The sequence below is a fragment of the Siniperca chuatsi genome, linkage group LG17 (genome assembly GCF_020085105.1).
Source record: "Siniperca chuatsi isolate FFG_IHB_CAS linkage group LG17, ASM2008510v1, whole genome shotgun sequence".
Taxonomy (NCBI): Eukaryota; Metazoa; Chordata; class Actinopteri; order Centrarchiformes; family Sinipercidae; genus Siniperca; species Siniperca chuatsi.
Window position 1 is genome coordinate 13,906,420 of NC_058058.1, and position 20,387 is coordinate 13,926,806.

The following is a 20,387-nucleotide window of genomic DNA, read 5'->3' on the forward strand; positions in this document are numbered from 1 at the left end:
AGAGTATTGCTTCACTGACACTCAAACACACATTCACTAAAAAGCTATGTCACCTGAATCTTGCTGAGTTTGCAGCGTGTACGTGTGTGTGTGTGTGTGAATGTGTGGGTGTTGATATCAGATGACCTGTAACCCAAGCTGTCTGTCCTCCATGTGCTTTAGTCTCTCTCTCACACACACACACAATGAAGAAAAAGAAATACAATATGTCTGTGTGTGTGTGTGTGTGTGTGTGTGTGTGTGTGTGTGTGCGCGCGCACGTGTGTGTGTGTGCTCTCTGGGACACAAGTGATACAGTGAAAAAAAACTGTGTGTGTGTGTGTGTGTGCGTCAGTAACCTGAATAGTTCAAGCACTAATGCACTATACTATTGTCCTTCTACAGTCAAAACATTGGAGGTGTGTACCCTTTCTTTCTTTCACACTCAAACACACACGCACGCACACACACACACACACACACACACACACACACACAGACATATTGTATTTCTTTTTCTTCATTTCACACATATAAAATCGGGTCCAGAATGTGCTGCAGCTGTATGTGGTACCTGAAAAAAACCCAAAACATATCTTGATTTATGAAAACTGAATCCTGTCTGATGTGATTAAAACCCTGCAGGGTGACAGAATTACACTAATGGTACAGTAATACACATTAAACTATACTCTCTAATTGATGCATTTAATTTATATGACAATCTATAATTTATAAACTTTGTCCTTCACCCTCCTCGGGTGGTCTCATCCTTCGAGCTCGGGTCCTCTACCAGAGGCCTGGGAGCTTGAGGGTTCTGCGCAGTATCTTTGCTGCACTCTTCTGGACCGAGATGTCTGGTGTTCTTCCAGGGATCTGCTGTAGCCACTCCTCCAGTTTGGGGGTCACTGCCCCGAGTGCTCCGATGACCACGGGCACCACTGTTGCCTTCACCTTCCAGGCCTTCTCCAGCTCTTCTCTGAGCCCTTGGTACTTCTCTAGTTTTTCGTGTTCCTTTTTCCTGATGTTGCCATCGCTTGGTATCGCCACGTCAACCACAACGGCTTTCCTCTGCTGTTTGTCAACCACCACGATGTCAGGCTGGTTCGCCATTACCATTCTGTCAGTCTGGATCTGGAAGTCCCACAGGATCTTGACTCGGTCATTCTCTACCACCTTTGGAGGTGTTTCCCACTTTGACCTCGGGGTTTCCAGTCCATACTCAGTGCAGATGTTCCTGTACACTATGCCAGCTACTTGGTTATGGCGCTCCATGTATGCTTTTCCTGCCAGCATCTTACACCCTGCAGTTATGTGCTGGATTGTCTCAGGGGCCTCTTTGCACAGCCTACACCTTGGGTCTTGTCTGGTGTGGTAGATCTGGGCCTCTATTGCTCTGGTGCTCAGGGCCTGCTCCTGTGCAGCCATGATGAGTGCCTCTGTGCTGTCCTTCAATCCAGCCCGCTCAAGCCATTGGTAGGACTTCTTGATATCAGCCACTTCAGTTATGTTCGGTGGTACATCCCGTGTAGGGGTTTGTCCTCCCATGATGGTCCTTCCTCCAGCACGTCTTCCTCTGTTCCCCATTGCCTGAGACATTCCCTGAGCACGTCATCTGTTGGGGCCTTATCTTGGATGTACTTGTGGATCTTGGATGTTTCATCCTGGATAGTGGCTCTCACACTCACTAGTCCACGGCCGCCTTCCTTACGGCTAGCGTACAGTCTCAGGGTGCTGGATTTGGGATGGAACCCTCCATGCATGGTGAGGAGCTTTCGCGTCTTAATGTCTGTGGTCTGTATCTTTTCCTTTGGCCACCTTATTATTCCTGCAGGGTATCTGATCACTGGCAGGGCGTAGCTGTTTATTGCCTGGGCCTTGTTCTTGCCATTGAGCTGACTTCTTAGGACTTGCCTTACTCGTTGGAGGTATTTGCCCGTTGCCGTCTTCCTTGTTGCCTCTTCGAGGTTGCCATTTGCCTGTGGTATTCCAAGGTACTTGTACCCATCCTCAATGTCTGCTATTGTTCCTTCTGGGAGTGAGACCCCTTCTGTGTGGACTACCTTCCCTCTCTTTGTCACCATTCGACTGCACTTCTCAAGCCCGAATGACATCCCAATGTCAGAGCTGTAGATCCTGGTGGTGTGGATCAGTGAGTCGATGTCCCGCTCGCTCTTAGCGTATAGCTTGATGTCATCCATGTAGAGGAGGTGACTGATGGTGGCCCCGTTCCTGAGTCGGTATCCATAGCCAGTCTTGTTGATTATTTGGCTGAGGGGTTCAGTCCTATGCAGAACAGCAGTGGGGACAGAGTATCTCCTTGGTATATGCCACATTTGATGGATACTTGTGCAAGTGGCTTGCCATTGGCCTCAAGGGTGGTTTTCCACAACCTCATCGAGTTCGCAATGAAGTCTCTTAGAGTCCTGTTGATGTTGTAAGTCCTATATATATATATATATATATATATATATATATATATATATATATATATATATATATATATATATATATAGTTGTGTGCCAGTGCTGCAGTAGTAACAACAACAATTACAAAATGTTTACAACAGCAACAGACATTCAAAGACACAAAGAGACACTTCCTAAACTTCACTGAACAGCCAACACAGCATATGAAATGCAAACAAGTCTAAAAAATACCTTTTGGTAACTAAATTTTCACAATGCTCTTCAAGTTAGTGACATATATGTATACAGTACATACACTTAAAGAATTTATTGTATCTGCCCCGGAGGTCTCTATACAGTATATTCTTAAGAATGTTATAAGATATCATCACATGACATGGTTCTGACTGAATCACACACAATGCACTGCAACAATGACGTTACTTTTCCATTTAATAAATGCAGCATTAAACTCTTGTAGTTTACACAGTTGTAGTTTTTGTTGATGCTATCAACTCTGCTGCATTCACCTTTGGTTGTGAGCAGCAGCAGCATGCTCTCTAATTATATGCAGGTATGTCCGCTCAATAAACAAAATTCACTTAAACTCCCGTTAAAACAAGAACCTCCATTCAACTAAGCATTTCAACTCAGGATTCTAAGAGGAGCCAATACATTGCATTACATAAAAGTGACTTATTACTCAAGGTTCAGTAGTGACATTTACAGTGAGCAGGAGCGGTAATGGGGGCCCCGAGCTGCATGGGAGACCCGGAATGTTTTTGTTTTTTGTTGAGGTGACAGGAGGCCTAAACCTTCTAGCAGCACCCACGATCGCAGGCAAAGCATGAGTGAAACACCACAACATGCAAACCACAAAGGGCAGCAAGTTATAGAATGTGTTTACTTGCGTCTTGTGTTTATTGTGTGTTAGTGTCACACACTTACACACAATAAACACACAATGAATGTTTGCTTATTAAGGATTTCACTTCAGAATATGATATACTAGATGATCATGCAAAAATTTTAACTTTGTGTTGTTTTGCCACCAATAAGCAACATGTCACTATTTTGTCTGCAAAAGCATTTAGATAAATGATACAGTAGTATAAAAACTGGTGTGCAAGGGATACATATGTCTGTTGCATTTTAGTCAGTGTGTGTGTGCATGATTGCCCAGCCATAATCGCAATCATGATCAAAGGGATAAGTCCAACGTGATGTGTTATCTCACTGCTAAATATAGTTCAACTGGAAAGTACAGTGTTTCTGCAGGCTTATACTTCTCTGTTTCTCTCTACTTCTCTATTTCTTCCTCTATGTCCCTCTGTAACTTTTTGCCTATGTGGTTTTTCATTTGTGCGGGTTTGTGTTTGGATACGTGCATGCATGTGTGTGCACATTACAGGGACCCTTGCCAGACTGGGAACTCTGACAAGGCTGCCACTCTCCACTAGTGATTACACACAAACAACAACAAACACACACACACGGGAGTATGGTCAGATAGTGAGGGAGTAATGGAGGACAGATGGAGACAGAGAGTTAGAGAACCAGGGGAAGAGAAGAGGGAGGGGTGACGGAGAAAAAGAGAAGCAAGAGCGAGTGAGGGAGAGAAAGTGGTTAAGAGTTACACAAACAAAGAGAGACAGAGATGGAGAGAAACAAATGACTGTGAGAAAAAGAGGGAGTCTCTTTCAGAAAACAAACACTTAGGCAGCGTTGCATGACTTGCACTTTCTCACCCCTCAACAACCCTGAGGTTGGGTGGGTGGTTGGAGTGTGGAGTGTGGAGCGGGGGCAGACAGACAGTCAGGGAGAGCCTGAGAAAGAAAAGAGCCAATTGAAAAGAGAGGAATGAGAGAAATGTGTGAAGAGAAGCGAAGAAAAGAGAAGCGAAGCCAAGAGAAGAGAAGAGAAGAGAAGAGAAGAGAAGAGAAGAGAAGAGAAGAGAAGAGAAGAGAAGAGAAGAGAAGAAGGGAGGGGAAACACTTTAGGATGACGGCCGAATGGGAAAAACAAGCGACGACGATTGTAGGAAAAACTAGGGCAGACGCAGTACGCACTTACAAATGACATGACTGTGATACAAGAAGACAAGCGTTCGGGACACACACATACACACATGCTGACTCTCTCTCGCACCCACACACACTTCATTCAGAGCGAGCGCAAAACTGTGTGAAGTGTACTTACCAGGGTAGCAGGAGTAGCCCACTTCTGCAGCATGTTCTCTCTCCCCCTCTCATTCCTTTCCTCCCTTAACTTCTCTCTTCTCCTGCTCTGCCGTCCCTTGTAAAGCACCCTGAGTCTCTTGCTGTCTCCCTCTCTCCCCCACAAGCTGAAAATCCCAAGCAGATTCAGTCTACTTGTGCTACAAACTGCTCTCTGCCTTTCTCACCCCCCCCCAAACACACACTGCAGACACACGCACACACAGCCAACAGCCCTCTCCTATATCTTGACAGCGAGGCAGGAAGCTCCCTTACTACCACTGATACACAGCACTCAGGTGATCACACACACGCACACAAAATTGGTAGCACACACTTGCACACGCCCACAGGGAGGGAGTCCCGCATGCAGAGCTCCAACGTGTATTATGCAAGGGGCTGAATGCGAGCCAGAGTTCTCACACTGTCTGCCCTACACACGCACGCAAACACACGCACACACACACACAGACACACACAAACACACGTTTGTTTCACTATCCCCTCGGGGGACAGTCATTGACATAATGCTTTCCCTAGCCCCTTACCCTAACCTTAACCATCACAACTAAATGCCTAACCATAACCTAATTGTAACCTGTACCCTAAAACCAAGTCTTAACCCTCAAAAAGCAGTCTCTACCCATGGGGACCTCAATTTTTGTCCCCACAGTGACACAAGTCCCATGGGTTAGTGTGCATTCAGGTTAAAGTCCCCAGCGGGATATAAGAACATGAAACACACACACATACAGGGCCCCTCCCACGGTTCGCTTGGCCAACTTCATCAGGTATTCATTCAAAAAACACACACGCCAGCTGGCTGCACGCCCAGAGACCGCTTACAAGCAGCGAAAGAGAACGAGAGAAGGAAAGAGTGAGAGGGTGGGAGGTTGGTTCACTGAGAAAGGCAAAGAGAGGGGGAGAGAAAAAGAGGAGGGAGGGAGGGAGGGAGGGAGTGAGAAATAGAGATTACAGAGGGAGAGTACATTAAAGAGTGACACATGGACAGCTCATGCACACATACAGATATGCATGTATCTAGGGATGAAACTATGATTCATCTGTCGTTTTGTTCTCAATTTTTTGATCAATTATCAAAATGTTGATCAATTTTCTGTCATACATCCACTCCCACATATGCAAGCACACTCCTATGTATTTAAACGCTCAAACACGCAGGCTTGAGAAGAACACAATGACATCAATGGCAGAAACACAAGCAATCTTCAGATCCACTATCTATTTTCCCCTTTTGCAGATACAGATAGGTGTTATGCTCAGATTCTACAAGGCTGCACTTCCTACTTTTGACCACTAGATGTCATGACTGATTACCTCACTGACAGTGTGCAGCAGTCTATTTCCGTTAGTTAGCTGACCTAGTTAAAAGACCATTTAGAAGTAAATATAGATGAAATGTGCTCCTCAATGCTAAGAGATGTAGCACGCACAGGGAAGTGGTGAGCACTCAATCATAAGATGTTAACACACGCACACGTAATGATTCCCACTAGACTCAATGGGTCTAAACATGCACTAAAAACACATCCTGTTTGTGTTGGTTGGTCTTCCTGTCAGTTTGATATCAATCCTGGTGTTCAACATTGGATATTCATGGAGTGTTTAACTATTGCAGGGCAGGAGACATTTCAAAGTTTGCTTTTAATGTGATAAAGAGGACTAGAAGAACATACAAAATGTACCCAGAGAAGCTCGGCTGGGTAAGAGGATTGAAAAGTGGTAATCTGAGAGGTAATCTTTGTGCTCTTTTATTTTATTTTGGAAAACATTTTTGGTGCTACGCACTAAGAGCTATGATTCAACAACATTTGTGTTTGACATCATTTGTCAATCAAGCAAAGAGGCAATGATGTTTCTCTTCTTGGACTTTGTGTTAGTGCAGTTTGACTTTCTGTAGATACTGTTCTATTTTAGACCTGTTAGTTGTTGTTGCTCATGTAAAAAATACAGTTCCTGATTTGCAATAGTGCTGTGCTCACAAATCACAAAATGTCCTTCCTGTTTTGAAACTAAACCATGTACGTTTAAAAACTTTTTTTAACAAAATTTTGGGGTTTTAGGTGCACTATTGGAAGTTATAACATTATTACGGTGTGTATCTTTTAACCAGTTTGTCTTGTATATACTGCAAATAAACCATTGCTGCACTACCTTTAATATCACTATTGGGTTATAAAAGAAAATTATCTAAATTAAACAAAATGCTATAGTTTAAAGTAAGAGACCAGGACGGAGAGAGACAGAATGATAAGGGGGGAAAAAAGAAAAAGATACAGATAGAGAGACTCAATAAACACATGAGAATAAGACACAGACAGAAAGCCTAAGCAGCATAAACTGAGAGAAAACCAGACCAGACTGTGTATTTGTTTCACAGTTGTTTCCGTTTCGTCAGGTGACCTCAACAGCACAGCAAAACCCACCTGTTGCCTTGGCATCTAATTGGAGCCTCTCTGCATTTAATCATAATTCATTTGTGTGGGTTTGTTTACAGTCTGCTGTCAAGTGAAAGCAGTGCGAGAGAGAGAGAGAGAGAAAGTGGGTGTAGAGAACAAGCACAAAGAGATGAGAAAAGAAAGAATCTGTTATGAGATATTTCACATTTTTTGATCGGTGATTTTAGTTCTGTCTAATGACTTTGTTCAGCTGCTCTGTCTCTACATGTAGAACTTTCTCGGTCCAGCTAAGGCGGCCACGTGTCAACGCCCTTCGATCATTTCTGAAAACACACAAATCTCTGCCCTCCACCTCCAAACCCATACTCTAGACCCAAATAAATATCCAGTTTCTTCACTTTTTCCTTGTTGTCTAACCATGTCGACCAAGAAACCTGTTTTGGTTGGATGTAACAACAACTGGAGACCATCACTAAATGTCTAGAATATCACCACTTGATCATAACTTGCTAATATCGAGTGTCACTACTTCTGCAAAAACACATGTTTAATTTTCCCTAAGCTTGAAAATCTCTTTATAAACCTGTCAACTCCTCATAATTTACGTCTCTACTTCAGGATTGATGGATTTTATGTTTTACATGAAATCACTAAGGTCTCTTTGCTATTTCATACAGCTGGATCTTGAAAAAAACATGGGGAACTTGTAAAGTGTTTTTGAATGCAGATATCCCAACTACTATTCTGTTTTTCAAAAAAAAAAACATATTGGGATTATTCACTTGTAGTAAACAAAAGCCATCTTTTCATACTTTTCAGAAGTGACTTGCCTATTGGAATTTGTCAGGATTGACCAAAGTGAAAATTTAAATCAAGATGTAGGCAATGAATTCTTCATAACAACTAACCCTAAACATCAAAACTCAGACAATAATCACCTTGTAATAGGAGTCAATGTAATGTTAAGTGCAGTAAAAATTTTCTCAGCAAATTCTGTTCAACTTCTTTTATTTCTAGTGTCTTTCTGCAGAGCAGAGGAGTCTCAGTCAGAGTCAGTCACTAAGGGAAACTGGTGAAAAGCTTCTATATATACACACAACTATATACATATCACAGACTTCTCTGCTCTCTCTCCCTCTCACCCACACATACTGACTCTCTCGCTCTCTCAGTCGCCCCCGCAAACTTCACACACACACTGTGGCTACAACAACACCAACCCCCACCACCCACCACCCATCTATCCCCCCTTCGTCTCTGTCTCAGCTCTCTTGTTTATCCATGTCTTTCCATCTGTCTCTGTGTGTATGTGTGACTGTGTGTGTGTGTGTGTGTGTGTGTGTGTGTGTGTGTGTGTGTGCGGGAGCTTGTGAGACAGCAGGTGCAGAGCCATCTAATGGTCACATACCAAACACACACAAATTATCACAGCAAGGCTGGCTTTACGAAGGCACACCCTTATTCTCTTCATAATCTACTATTCATAACCTTTTGCAATCATTATATAATCATGTTAACAGTGCCCTCTGATCCGTCGGCCATTTACACACTCTACAAATATCTTTCACTTTCTGTACACTTTCATCTCTCTGTCTCTCTCACAAACCCTCTGCCAGGCTGTGTTAACTTGCTGGCAGTGTAGTGTGCTACTTCAGCCCAAGCCACATCCCATTCACAAACCTACTAATCCACATACACTATTAGATCCCTGCTAGTCACACACACACACACACAAAGAAGTATGCATGTGCGTGTCTGTGTGTGTGTGTGTGTGTGTGTAGGATTAGGGAGGGACTGGAATGGATGGGCAAATCACTGCTAAGCTCCTCTATTGCTGTATAATCCTACTGAGTACACACACACACACACACACACGCACGCAGATGCACAAATGCGTAAATATGCAAACATGCATTCAGACGTACACATGCGTACGCACACATTCTCTCTCACGTTTTCATTTTCACACACGTACAAAGCATGTATTTGCACACACCCACACACACAAACAATAGCAGTCATCACAGACATTTAGACACACAGATATGCAGGCAAAAGTCCAACACACTCATTCCAGGGCAAACACAGACATAAACACCCAAATATTATTTCAAAGACAATATATAATCCTGTTCAGAGAATGTGTGCTGCTACTGCACAAAAGGGAGTAAGAGAGAAATGAAGGAGGGGAGGCAGTCGCAGAGAGAAAAGGGAAAAGACAAAAGTAAAAGGCAGAAGAGAGGAGTCAGAGAAAAGGGACAGATAAATGTAATTCAAACTCCATTCATCATTACACCATCCATTCATTCATTCTACCCACACAACTATCACTCCTTTGTCCGTTCGTTCAACGTAAGACCCGAACATGTATTATAAGAGAATGTCACTCACTTAAAAAATTGGAATATGGAGAATTTTCAAGTTTTTATTATTAACTACAACAGCTCAGTTAGCATTTAAGAACACGGAAATATTTCTCCGCAAGCTTTTATAGGGCCAAGACTATGATGTGAGCTATGTCAAGAGTTTGCAGTGTGTGTGCCACTCTGCTCACACTCAGTGTAGTCTGTCAACTAACAGACTACTTTATTGACTGAATCTGGCTTTTCATCAGTAATTTTAAATATGGGTAGATGAAAAATAACAACAAAACTCCTCCTAACTGGAAGTTCAATATTTTCAGATATTTCATACTTGTGAATTTCCTTTTTGAATACTAAAGTTAAACTTTAACTTGATATTTAAAACCACTATGTGTTGAATTTCTGTGTGATTATTATTATTATTATTATTTTTATGGCACACATTTTTGTCTGAAGAAAAGTTTGACAATCCCTGTGGCTTTTAGCTATTTCTGCAACTAACGGTTATGTTCATTATTGATTAATCTGATGATTATTTGAAGTGAAAAATGCCACTCGCAATTTCTCAAAGCCAAAGTTCACATACTCAGATGTGCTTGTCAGCACACACACACTTCATTTTCTCTTGCATGTCAAAATGGAAGAAAAAGAACAAACCATTTTTTCCTGATGGTGCCTGCATTTGTCCACATCTAGGACAGAGAACCCGACTGTTGTGTGTGCTGAAGGTGAACTGCCCCGCTGTAATGGACATAGGCAGGCAGACTGGCACTAATTGGCATGAATGGGCATGGCAGCAGGCATTGTGTGGATGAAGGAGAGGTGGGTGACTGCTCAGCATGTGTCCTTGTCTGTGAATAATGTGTTCCACCTTTTCAAAGGCACAAGGACAAAAATGTCAGGCAGGCAGCAGCGCTGGTTGAGCACGCAGACTCGCACAGATCATCAAAGGCCTCTACTGCTCTACACAAAAACACATCCAACACCCCTGAGACTCAAAAGGATACACATGCAGTACACACCGGAGCCACAACGAACTCAGCCTTCATCCAAACAAACAAATTCCACAGCCAGGCACACACATACACACACAACACACTCCACAGGTGTCTGCATTCTGCCCAGCAGTGTGTCTACTCCTGAGGCCAAAAGCTGCATGGTGAACACAACAATAGACTTAGATAAAATGCACAAAATCATATGCATGTCCATTCACTCAGTACAATCAAATGTATATAATCATGTTGAATAGCAATGCTGATTGCTGTCAGACTCCCAGAAAGGAAAATGGCTCCAGTAAATTGGGCAATTTCTATGGAGTGTGGCATGTATTGTGTGTGCTGTTGAGCAAAGGAACAATGTTTTATGTCAAGTCTGTACAATATGACAGAAAATGAAGACGTCAAATGGCCTTGTTAATATTTTTGCTTTATGAACCACTAAAATATGGATGGTAACCCTTCACTACAACATGGTGCATGTAGCCAGAGGGCAAACTATGTGTGCTTCTCACGACTCCTGCATGGACAGAGAAACACAAAAAATAAAATTATGCAACTGAACACAGGATATTTCATAAATTTGAAATGAATGCACACACAACACATAAAAACAAATGGGAGGAAAAGCATTTACATCTGCACACACAGGGTTAGTTCTTTGTCTTTGATGAGGAATTCTGTTATTCTATGATTCACTGACTATCAATGACTTTGTGGGGTTTATTATATTAAAACTAAGAAGACCTCAATATTTTCAATATGATACCTACAGCTGAACAATAAACTTTATTATTTAAAGATTACAGTTACAGTAAATATAAGATAACAGTAAACAGTAAATGTCATTGAAATCATTTTGAATAATAACTATATATGAAAACACATAAAACAAAAATGTATTAAACTTGAATAGAGAAAAGTCAAATATACATAAAATGCTGCCAAGTAAAAATATATATTGCTACAGTTTACATCTCTGCAATTTCTTTTTGCATATCCGCCACCATACACACTGGTACAGATATATCTGAAATAACCCAATATTGGCTGGTAATACTGGCCTGCCAATGCATTGGCTGGACTCTAATACCCATATTTCTCATTATTTGTATCTTTTTACAAAAGGTTTGTGCTTTTCTTTCCACTTTCCAGCACCTCCTGACTCAGCAGTTTGCATATGGAGGCTATTGTTAAAATATTCGAATATACACTCACACCGCCCATGCTAGATTTGAGGAATTTGAGTGAGTTTGCAGAGAGAGATGAGAACAGAGCAGACAGATAGACTGACTAACTGCAAAGGCTTCTCATTGTTTGTCTCACTTTTCCAAATAATCTTTCACTTTCTTTCAACATCATTATTTTCAGTAGATGGTATGCACACACACACACACACACACACATTGTACACACAAACACATATGAAAGGAAATTCCATCTTAGTGACATTCTCTGGGTGGGCTTTTTCACACTAAGGAAAAACTGGCGAGTGCTTTATGTGTGTGTGAAAGTGGGTGCTGTTACCAAAAAACCTTTTCTGCGTGCAAAATTCTTCTGTATGCATGCAGCTGTCTCTTGGATTGAAAATGTAGAAGCTGTCACACACACACACACACACAGAGAAAGTTGTCTTGAGGGTGATGGCATGTATGCTTACAAAACACAAAACCCTTTGACCCTGACCCAGTTTCAACGCCAAACCCAATTTTTGCCTAGAAGACCACTGACACTGTGCGTGTTTATAGTTTGACAGCGGTTATGTAACGATTCGCAGTGGAAGGGGGAAAAAGTGAGGAACAAAGGAGGGAGGGGCAGATGAAAAGAGGAGAGGGAGAGCAGGATAAAATAACAAGAAAATGACGGAGGAGCAGGAAAAAGATGAAGAGAGACAGTGATGTCACCTTGTAGTGGCGCTGCAGTGAAAGGGACAAAGAAAAAGAGTGAGAGGGAGATAAAGGGAAAGGGACATTGAGAAAGAGACTTAAGCGATCTATTAGCTGATAGAAGACATGCAGACCTCTCACTCCTTAGGCAACTGATTCAAGGATATTGTGCGGAATGCTCTCTGTGTGTGTGTGTGTGAGTGTGTGAGTGAGTGACAGTGAAACTCTGGCTTTGGGCCTCAGGGCATAATGTAGTACTACTAGAAATCTCTCTTTTGAGACTGCACTTAGTCTTTCTCCTCTGTGTGTGTGTGTGTGTGTGTGTGTGTGTGTGTGTGTACTTATACTTGTACTTGCTACATAGTGAGGACTGAAAAACATTTTTACCTACAGAGTGAGGACATTTTGGGTGGTACTCACTGCTTCAAAGGGCCGTTTGAAGGTTAAGACTTGGTTTTAAGGGTTAGGTTAGAATTAGGTTATGGTTAGGTTGAGAGTAAGGGTTAGGCATTTAGTTGTGATGGTTAAGGTTAGTGCAAGGGGCTAGGGAATGCATTATATCAATGATGGTCCTCACAAAGACAGAAGTACAAGGATGTGTGTGTGTGGGTATGTGTATGTTTGCAGGCCTACTTGTGTGTATGTGTGTGTGAAAGAGAGATCAGCAGAGAGAGAGAATGAAAAAACAGCAAAAACCCAGCAGTTTGTGACTAAAGCAGCATGTAAATGTGAGCTTTAGTCACTTTTGGTGTGTGTGTGTGTGTGTGTGTGTGTGTGTGTGTGTGTTCTTCTATGACTCATGTTGTGGGTCCTGTTCACACAAGGTAAATCATTAAATTTTAGGGTCTTTTTGGTTAATACAAGGGTTAGGTTTCGCATGTAGCATTTATGGTTAAGTCTTGAGAAAATGAATATTAGTCAATGCAATGTCCTCCTATGTGACAAAAACAAGTTTGTGTATCTGTCTGTGTGTGAATGTTTCAAGAGGACAGCATAAAGGAATGCCTTGGTTCAAGACTTGCCAAGAGCACTTTTCCCATACGCCAGGGAGCCAAGACTTCCCCAACCAGCCAAGAATAGCACCGACTCTCTCTCTCTCTCTCTCTCTCTCTCTCTCTCTTTCACCCCCACACACACTCAAGCACTCACACTTTTTACTCTTCAGATTCAACGAGAAAGAGGGTGATAGTGTGAAGGAGGTAAGTACAGCCTCACACACTTCAATCAGCACAGAGGAAGAGACAGAGAGAGAAACAAAAATAAAGAGGCACATTTTCTAGGCTATTTACTTACATTGTAAACTTTGTACAAGGTTTGGCAATAATATACATATGGTCATGCCAAAATAGCACATTTGAATTTGAGAAAACAGAAACAGAGAGAAAAACACCAAAGTCTCACTTTTCAGTCAAATGTGCGCTTTGGCAACATGTTTTTGATCAAAATGTCATGCTAATAAAGCTTCACTGAATTGAACTGAAATGAACTGAGAGGCAAATCGAAGGAGTGGAGCAGAGAAAGCAAGTGAGAGAGGAAGACATGGAGAAAGAAAGAGAGACAGAGAGAAAGCAGCATACAACATACAGACAGATATTCCAGCAGGGAAACTGCAGCACTCTCCAAACTGTCTGCTCCCTGTGGGGTAGATAAGAGTGCTCTGTCTGTGAATGTGTACATACATGTGCGTGTTTGTGTACACTTAAACGAGCATGTCTGTTTAAGATGAGGACCAGAGCGCAATCCCTGCTCCCATTGTGAGGCACCAAATGTTGAGGCAACAGAACAACAGGCAGCAACATGGTTTCCACTCCAAAAGCAAGGAAATACTGAATTAGAAATACTTAAACCTCACTCACAACGGGTTATCACAAAGATAACTAAAAACTAGTATGAACTAAGTATGAATGACTTATCACTCACTCAAAAATCTGCATCTCAAAGGACTTCAATGAAGCACTGTGGCTGATCTGACTTCAACCAAGAAATGGTCCTTAATATTTGTGACTAGGTTGGTTTAATGATGTGACACACAGTGGGCAAATTTTGAAAACCACACTTATCTACCTAGACAAATTAGATTGTATCACTCATGCAAAGAAATTATTAAGCAAATTCATTTTTAGCAGTGACATTCTCTATAGCTGAGGTTATTGCCCAGAACATTCAGGCCTGCCCTGTTTTACTTTTTAATGTCTGCACTGTTGATGCCTGTGCTGTGCAATAATGAAATGTTTTTAATTAGTTTGTGATGCATATTATTAGCTCATAGCTGGACAGATCAGTGCTGCCTTGAGATTTAACCTGCCAATTAGTATCCTGACACTCTAGTAAATTCAAACATTAATCTTCCACTCTGCGTGCAGACTCCTGGTGGAGGTCGGTTAGTGTTTGTTATTAAAGTCACCCATGTCCACTATTTACTGCTCATGACAGCAGTAAACAGACACAGAGTATCTCTCAGGGAAAGAGGCAAGTGGAAAATAACATCTCCAAACATGCAAGCCAATCTGGGGGAGAGAACTTGAAAAACTTGCTTAAATGTTTTTTCATATTGATTTTCTTTGACTCACTGGAAAAATGCCTTATAGCAAGTAGAGAGACTATCCATCAACCAGAAGGCCTGAGTTCAAATCATTGACCTCAAGCATTTGCTCTGTTGAAATGTCTGCGAGCAAGATAATCGCCAGCAGCCCCAAAGGTGCTCTTCTGCAGCTAACCCTGCGATCTTACTTCCCTGTGGAAGGCGAGAATTTCTCCTCTGGGAATCAATATTACCACAAAAAAGACATTTGTGCTGCGAGTAATTCAGAGAAAAATCAAAGCAGTTGTAGCTTGTGGTTCGCTAGTAATTTGAGGAATGGTAGATTTGTTCATATAGAGATTCATCAATGAACATGCATAGAAATTAGATACCCAAACACACACCTAATAAATATATATAATACAAACAAAGCGATACACTACAATACCTTCCCCCCTCTTCAGGCCTTACAGAGACATTATTTACAGGGTGTTTTTCGCACTCTGAGTGCTGCCAATAAGGCTTCCATTCTCACAGAAAGACCCTTCACTAACTGGTTCCTGAAGGTGTTATGCATGAAAATATACTGCTGCACTAACAGAGAGCTCAAATGCAGCCACATAAAAAAACACACTGTCACTAGGCAGACTAGCTTTTCCCTTACCTGAAAAATGCCTCTCCTCCAATTACAACAAAGGTAAAAAAAATTTAGTTAGCCAAGGCCCATGGCTTCATTTCAATAACTGAAAGATGCCTTTTTATCTTTCTGATTGTTTTTCGTTAACCTTTATACAGAAGTTTGAAAGAGTGGTTGAATGAATAAACCATCAACCATGTGGTTTGGTAAACTCATTATATTTCATGACAGAGAAGGAGGATTAGGAGAGTAAGCCACTAATTTGAACCGAGCCATACATTTACGATGTGCCGTGGCTCAAAGCAACAGAGAAGAAAACCTTCACTGCGAGCTGTGCATATAATGAGCTGCCACTTCACTCACATTAAAATCAAACTTTACTTAACATGCATCTGGGCTGTGACCAGGGTGACAGGTTTACCAGCAAAACAAGGCTCTTGGCTATGGAGAAAACACGGGGCTGAAAAGTCCTTGATGTCAGAACAAATAACATCAAATTAAACATGATAGTTAGACTAGCAGCTTTTAGGTTGCAAAAGCAACATGGTAGCAGTTTGTCAGTAATGATTCAGAAGTACTGTAAGCAGTGAACCACTATTTTCTAGCTTATCAAGCACAACCTCAATTCAAGTTCAACTGAAAACATGATATAGTTCTCCAGCTATTCATAAACCAGCTTACATTGCAAAAAAGCAACAATGTATTTAAATGAAAACCATGATGTAGGCATGACACATGTTAACAGGAGGGACAGGGACAATCTCACCTCATTCAACACAACTCCTCCAGACCCCCCTGGTTTGTCAGCAGGTGGTACAGCCCATGGAGAGGGTTCCAGACTATCCTAGAATGCAGTGTGTTGACTCAGGGACTCAGCACTCCCTGGTGGATGAAAACAACAAAAGTTGAACGTAAATTAGGGAAAGTACTTTTTATCTTCCCTGCAATTTTCCAAATATAATATGTACGTTATAGCATGGCAGGACACACTGGTATACACTGTGTTGTAAGCATCAGCAGGAACTACACACAGCAGAATGTATTTGGATGCACAACTCAGGATGCATTACAAAGTTTATTTAACAAAGAAACACTCAGCTTTGATCAATAAGCATAAACAACAATATGGGATTCTCACATCTTGCTTCAAATAGAGTTGCGGCTGCAAACAGGAGACATGTAAAACATTTGTCTTTCACATCCCAACAGCCTCTAATTTTCTGTATGCGCTGATTTGTACAGATACCACAGTACAGCACAACAAAAGCACTACAGTGACGGTTACTGATGATGGTGGTGGTGGTGGTGTTCATGAACTATAATGACGTGAAAAGAAAAAAAGAGTGGACCTTACTGCACAAATAAATGAACAAATAAATGAAGTTGTTTTCTACAAAAAAAGATCAATGTACATGTACACAGACAATAAAGTAAAATTATTTTTTATTCAAAAAGTGGAGGATATCACATACCACTTAAATTTCTATTAATGTCACACATGTCAAAAATTAAATGAAATGGGTCTCAGCTTAGGTACACAAGGACAAACAATTTTGAAAGATTTAGTGAAAGACCAATGAAAACTCACTGTATATATATTTTTAACAGACTTTTAAACATTTCTGCTTTTTCCTCCCGGTTGAATGTTCTCGCTTCAGCACTTTAAACCATGCTCTTGTTTGACATTTTCACTATGCATCTTTACATTCTGTAGCTTTAATTTGCTGCTGTCTGCAGTGTTTTATCATTTTAAGAACTGCAATGTAAATACAGGTCATTGTTATAAACAGGACCTGTCATATTCATGGAAAATAAAAACTCCAGTGTATCTTTAAAGACATCTAATGCGCAACAAGCTGACTTAAGCATACACCCACACACTGGCACAAGAGACAGACTGGCTGATTGTTGAACAGTGTGCACACACACTCTGTGGGACTAATTAGGCAGGTTGTGGTGGAATGATGGGGATGTTAGGGGGATACGAGAGACATGTTCCCTGCTGTTTGTCAGCTGCATTGTGTGTGTGCGTGTGTGTGTGTGTATGTGTGTGTGAGTGCTTGTGGGGTGTGTGTGAAGGTGTGTGGGACATCAAACATCCTACTGACCCACATCTTACATGTCTGAAGACAAGGAAAGAGGTGGGTAGGAGTGTGTTTGTGTGCTTGTGTGTTTGTGTGTTTTGTGTGTGTGTGTGTGTGTGTGTGTGTGTGTGTGTGTGTGTGTGTGTGTGTGTGTGTGTGTGTGTGTGTGTGTGTGTGTGTGTGTTGCTGCCTAGCTGTGGGAATGTGTTTTATTGCGGGGATTGAGAGCTACGGTGGAAATCAGATACGATAATGGGACAGTGAGGCAGATGCATAACAAGAGAAAGAAACAGAGTATGGCTGGTATGGCAGACATGGGAATATCAATGGGCTTCCACAGTTGGCTATAGTATAGTGTCAGGCTTAAGTTAAGCATGTAAGCACACACACATTAAAACTGGCTGCACACAGAAAACAGTGTGTGTGTGTATATAAGGCAGAAACAGAGGAAGGAAAAAATAGATGCGTACTGAGGCCATGGATTAGCAGACACCAACTGGCAAAGAATTCCATCATATGATATTAAAAAGGCAAGGGAGAAAGAAGGGTGGAGAAGAAGAGACAGAGAAAGGAGAGACAACAACAAAGAGTGAAAAATAGCAAAAGAAAGTTTGGAGGAGAAAAAAAGTACGAGAGATCCAGAGGCGACAGGAAGGAAGACAGATGGAGAGAATAGAAAGGACGATGAGGTAAAGCAGCAGAGAGAAAAAGAGACAAAGACAGAAACAGATGGTGGCGGAGAAGAGGCAGATAGAAAATCACTGGGAGGACAACACTGGCACAGCCAGCGAGGCACAGCAGGGAGTATGGAAAGCTGAAAAATGTCAGAGCGAAAAAGGGAGGGCAGAGCAGGACAGAGAGTGATGGTTTCGTTCCAAAACTCTACCAACTTTTAGGGAAAATACTATGATACCTGCCAGTCTTTAATGATGTCAAGTTTAAATATACCACCTGTTATGGCCCGGCTCTGAGACCATAGCAAATAAGGAAGGCACATGTGAGGGATTAACTAAAAGAAAGAGGTTCATTTTGTTTAACAAATGTAACAAAAATGTTGATTCTAACAAATGAGACTGGCAGGGAAACATACTGCTAGGCTAACTAAAATAATACTAAATAAACTATACAGAAAATCAAAAACTCCAACGTAACACAAGGTGGTGCCAGGGGAGAGTGAGCCTCCAGACTTGGATGGGGCGGGTCTTATGTAACGTGGAGACAGTGGCAAGCTGCCTCCAGTTCCTTGATGGCCTCCAGCTCTTCTAAAATATGATGAGAAGACAAAAGCTATCATAAAGATAATGTTGTAAAGATAACACATGTGAAAGTGAAAGTGCTCAGGTTTAAATTGTGCAACCAGTCCTAGTACTAGAGCAATTTGATTGTTTATGAAAAGAACATACAGTAAACATGATGTGACCTCATATGCTCAGTGCTGATATAAATGCAGTGTAACACACACACACACACACACACACACACACACACACACACACACACACACACATACAACTAAAGACACTTTGTCTCAATCCATCATGTCCAATCCAAAAATCAGACAGGAATGGTTCAGTGTAAACCACATTAAGTAAACGGCTGACTGAATTGCAAAGCACAGTGTTTCAGGCAGTACCTGCTATGAACTGCATGTGTGCGTGTATGTGTGTTGCTTTTTTATGTCACTGTGTGTGTGCAAATCCAGTGTGCTTTTGAAGTTTTTCTCTGCATTGTACCTACACTACAGTGTATTACATTCATATAGCAGATGCTTCTGTCCAAACTGACTTACAATAAATACATTAATGTTTAATGCCACAGTATAAGTGCATAAATGATAAATTGTGTATGTGTTATGAGTCTGCCTCACTGAGTGAAACACAGGGGTCAAAGAGATGTTTTATGCATATCGAGGCATCTACTTGTCTCTGTCATCAAGAGAAACTTACAAAGCGTTAACAGGTGAGGGTTTAGTGTTATGCTCGGGGCGTTTTGCCAGTGTTCAAGTGACTGAACAAGTGGTTTACAAACTTGAAAAAGTACAGTCTTTTGTGTGCATGTCCTGCCGTTGTATTCTGTCACAGTGGGTGAATGGGTTCACAATTTTTGGTCATTTATGCATGTTTGTGTGTGTGACTGCGTGTGGTGATCTAGATCAAAAGGCGATGATATTCAACATGTCTAACAGGTGTTCTCTGTGTGAGTGTTTCTCTGTACTTGACTACCTGCTGGCGTGATTACACCATGAATACTTTTGTCCACTCACTCAATCACTCACTCTCCATCACTTCATCTGTGCTTGCATTCTTCCCATTCTCTCTTTGCCAAAGTGTAGTGAAAAAAATGTTGTCCACCCACAATTGCCATGGCTGTTGCCAAATCCTTTGCCTACTGTACAAGTTTTGCCCAACAGAGCAGTCTTCTTTTTTAAATGGCTACAGACTGTGGATCCAGGGTTCAAAGGCTAGCATGAGCAAAAGATTCACCCAACAATGCCTCTGAAGGTTACATTGAATACAGAACTGAATGACAAACTCTTGCTGGATAAATGTAAGGTTAAAGGTTACAGTAGAACCGAGTACAGATGATAGAAACATGACACAAAAATCATTTTCACATTAATGACTTTCAAATAAAAATGCTTTACACGTAGATTTGTTTATGTATGAATATTTTTGCTTAATCTAAATGAACCTTTACTGAGAAATGTGTGGGAACATCTCAAAGGCATTCAGTTTCGCTTTCTATATGCTTAGAGAAATTACATGTCCTGTAGTACACAGTTCATCATTTCTCATAAATATGACAGACAATCACACTCAAATGAACACACACACACATAGACAGAATACTGACGTAGTGTCTGACAGCTGTTTG

The 20,387-nt window shown here is 41.4% G+C and overlaps 1 protein-coding gene across 4 annotated transcripts in view; it reads right to left on the reverse strand.

Moving 5' to 3' along the window:
• atxn1a (ataxin 1a) overlaps nucleotides 1-20,387 on the reverse strand; it is a 98,579-nt gene that overhangs the window by 18,093 nt on the left and 60,099 nt on the right. The window contains exon 3 of one of the 4 annotated variants that reach the window (XM_044170703.1): nucleotides 16,196-16,311. The exons of 1 other annotated variant lie outside the window; for it this stretch is intronic. The gene's annotated coding sequence lies outside the window, so the exon portion shown is untranslated. Of the gene's footprint in view, nucleotides 1-4,587; nucleotides 4,889-10,044; nucleotides 10,205-16,195; nucleotides 16,312-20,387 lie in introns of those variants that run through there. 2 more of the 4 variants (XM_044170705.1, XM_044170704.1) reach the window with 2 other exon arrangements.